General features: G+C 37.7%; 1 long non-coding RNA gene across 1 annotated transcript; it reads right to left on the reverse strand.

The window, feature by feature from the left end:
- Positions 1 to 978: 978 nt before the first annotated feature.
- On the reverse strand, positions 979 to 2,907 carry LOC115836278. Its single transcript, XR_004031234.1, has 3 exons — positions 2,841 to 2,907; positions 2,078 to 2,080; positions 979 to 1,001 (listed from the first exon to the last, which is right to left on the reverse strand). It is a non-coding gene; the product is annotated as an uncharacterized LOC115836278 (long non-coding RNA).
- Between the last annotated feature and the right edge of the window lie 910 nt (positions 2,908 to 3,817).

Below are 3,817 nucleotides of genomic sequence, written 5' to 3' on the forward strand. Positions count from 1 at the left end.
TACAGACAACTGGCATAAACTGCACTTTAGGGAAAGCCAGTCAAAATGGTGCCAAAAATTATGGTTCAATGCCCAGCTCTTTTATGCTTTGGTTGGATCCAAAGATACAGTAAAAATATATAAATGAATGAATTTTTAGCATGCCCATCAAGCCTATACCCACAGCTCCTACAACCCACTTTTTGATAAGGATTAAATAGCAACAACACTTTTATCTGCCTGAACGAATCTAGAGTACAGCTATTTGATGCTGCCAATTAGGAGCAAAATCATATACCCCAACACTGAAACAAAAATAGGTTCTTCAACCCCCTTCTTTATCGGAAACTCATGGGGACCTAATCTTAAGAAAACATGCTCATCATCACTGGCCATCAGAGAAATGCAAATCAAAACCACAATGAGATACCATCTCACACCAGTTAGAATGGCGATCATTAAAAAGTCAGGAAACAACAGGTGCTGGAGAGGATGTGGAGAAATAGGAACACTTTTACATTGTTGGTGGGACTGTAAACTAGTTCAACCATTGTGGAAGTCAGTGTGGCAATTCCTCAGGGATCTAGAACTAGAAATACCATTTGACCTAGCCATCCCATTACTGGGTATATACTCAAAGCATATAAATCATGCTGCTATAAGACACATGCACACGTATGTTTATTGCGGCACTATTCACAATAGCAAAGACTTGGAACCAACCCAAATGTCCAACAACGATAGACTGGATTAAGAAAATGTGGCACATATACACCATGGAATACTATGCAGCCATAATAAATGATGAGTTCATGTCCTTTGTAGGGACATGGATGAAGCTGGAAACCATCACTCTCAGTAAACTATCGCGAGGACAAAAAACCAAACACTGCATGTTCTTACTCATAGGTGGAAATTGAACAATGAGAACACATGGACACAGGGAGGGGAACATCACACATGGGGGCCTGTTGTGGGGTGGGGGAAGGGGGGAGGGACAGCATTAGGAGATATACCTAATGCTAAATGACGAGTTAATGGGTGCAGCACACCAAGATGGTACATGTATACATATGTAACAAACGTGCATGTTGTGCACACGTACCCTAAAACTTAAAGTATAATAATAAAAAAAATAAAAAGAAACAGTGTGGAGAAGAAATAATATGTCAGCTCAGAGGAATAGCTGAAATCGCCTGTTCTGTCTAGGAACCATTGGCCTTAACAACATACAGGTCTGAGGTACTTGTATGGAAATGATATCTATAGGTAGCTACAGATTTCTTTGAGAAAGAGAAACTCAAATTCCAGTAGAATTAGTGCTACTGATGTTTAAAAAGGTGGACGTGGATACTGATATTTATGGAAGATGTGTGTTTCAATAGAAAAATTTGTTTTTGGTTTATTTAAGGTCAAAACACCAATCACATTTGGTGACTATAAAAATCATGTGAAATGCATACAATGAGCTGTAAATTTAGTTTTTATTTGTTTGGCTTTCCACAAAATTAAAAATAAAATGCCATGGCTCATTTGCCAAACACACGAATTATTTGGTCAAGTTCATTTTGGGGGAATCTGGAGAATGTTCCATTGCTTAAAAGAGGAGGCTTGCTGCCCACCCTACCCTACTCAATTCCCATGAGGTAAATGCTGGAGAAGAGAATTCTCCTGGAAACAATTTCCAGGTATGTATTCTTAAAGCAAAAGAACTTCTTATTTGCTGCTCAGCTCCCTTCCATGACCAATGGCAGTTTTATACCATTTTTTTTTTTCTTCTGCTATAACCTCTCATCCTCACAGTACTGAAAGAGTTTACACAAAAATGACTTTGTTTGGTTCTGCAGAATTAACACGACATTCAGGCTTATTTCTAACTGAATGCAGATGTTTTCTAAGCAGAGAAAAGACTCTGACTTGTGTGCATAATTCTTACACTGCCCTAATGGAGAGAAGTGAGTCCAAAATTAGCAACTTTTTTTTTTTAAACAAATCTGACCATGTGCCAAGTAGACTTTCTTTCCTTTCTTTTTTTTTTTTTAATTTTGCAAGCAAGTACAGACAGAATTTCTTTACAAATCTATACTTTGAGGGCTACCATCTTTAAAAAAGAAATTTAAGGAAGAAAGCAAGCCAAACTGATTAGTTGTCCATGTGTCCCTCTCTCCTCTGCTCTCTCAGAAATAACACTAAAAAATTCACAAAAATGTAGACCTATGTATGGCATAGCAGCAGGCTTTGGAGGGAATGTGGTCAACTGAAGGGATCTGTTTTGACTGTCTTGAGACTGAGTTGCTGACATGGACAAACTTGTGAACACCAGATGAAGAAAGGGACGCTCTGTGTTCTTTCAGCTCCTCGCCTCAACAATCTGCCACTGAAGATTTAACAATCTCATCGTTCCCTCCAGACTCAAGGGTGTGTGTTTATATGTCTAAAACAGCAGGCTTTGGGGCTGATTATGTTGTTTCTCTTAAAAACTCACTTTGATTACTGAGAATCTCATAATTAGGCAGTTTCTATACAATATCTGTGCTCCAGAGGCCTGACCACAGGGTTGAAAAGAAAAGAACTGCACAGCTGATTGGAACTTTATGATTTAGATGAAGGATGTGTGTGTCTTGTTCTCTTCCTTTCCCATTGGTGGAAGAGTTCAGGACAATTAGGCAAACTTTCAAAATGTGTGATTACATCTAATGTGAAAATAAGTAATTCCCTGAAGTTGGACATGCTTTCATTGCGAACAAAATAGTGTGGTTAGAAGGGCAATATGTTAATTCTAATGAACATAAAAAGGTCAGTTCCTAGTTATAAGTATGATTGGACTTAGATATTCACGTAAAGAAGATTCCTTAATGCACGCTGGGCTTAGTACTTCAGTGATGGGTTGATAGTTACCGCAAACCACCATGGCACACGTTTACCTATGTAGCAAACCTGCACATGTAGAACTTAAAATAAAATTAAAAATTAAAAAAAGAAGATTCCTGACTTTCAGTGGTATCTTCCAATCCCTCACTCAACCCACTGATATGAGAATAATTCTAATCTAGAGCGCCTTTGCTGTCCTGACAGCCATTGGGTTTTATTGATTTCAATATGTTGTATTCTGTAAAAATTCACCTGCAGCAATAGCATTGCACTAGGTTTTAGGGATCTAGAAAACACTGGCCTGTTCTGGTTTTGCATTCACAGAATTATTTTCATGGATTTGATTATACGATCATGTAGATCCTAGTTTAGGTAGATGAAGCACCCTGTTACACAGTGTTGAGAATAATTTTTAGAGCAAAGCTCTACATTTTGGGGAGAGAGAAATGGAAAAAAAGATACTTATCCCTATTTTTTTTTCAAGTATCATAGATCTTCCAAGGAAGTTTTCATTACAGAGCCAAAGTAGATTACAACTTTGAGAAGCTAGAAGTAGAATCTGATTTCTGGGGGATTAATTCTTCCCTCGTTCAAATAACATATCAGAATGGAAAGCTCCCTGTGAGAAATATGTCGGAGTGTGTGCTGGGACAAAGTCAACAGGTGAGGCACCTTCAGAAAACCTCTTGGGTGTTAGCATTGTATTTTCTGTTTTAGAATAATGCTTGGCAAGATAATAAAGAAAAAATAGGAATCTAAAGGTTGTATATGTTATGTGACCCTTATTTAACGTGAAGGCACTGTCTATTAGGCCAGGTTCATGCCAGGTAAAGTCACAAGAGCATATCCCCCTGCTTGGTTTTAATCACATTGTGGGAAAGTGTTATTAATGAAATACTTATTATCTCATGAAACATTAAAAACCCAGAAATCTTTTAAGTTGCCTTAATAATATAATATGTTCCTG

The sequence above is a fragment of the Nomascus leucogenys genome, chromosome 8, assembly GCF_006542625.1.
Source record: "Nomascus leucogenys isolate Asia chromosome 8, Asia_NLE_v1, whole genome shotgun sequence".
NCBI lineage: Eukaryota > Metazoa > Chordata > Mammalia > Primates > Hylobatidae > Nomascus > Nomascus leucogenys.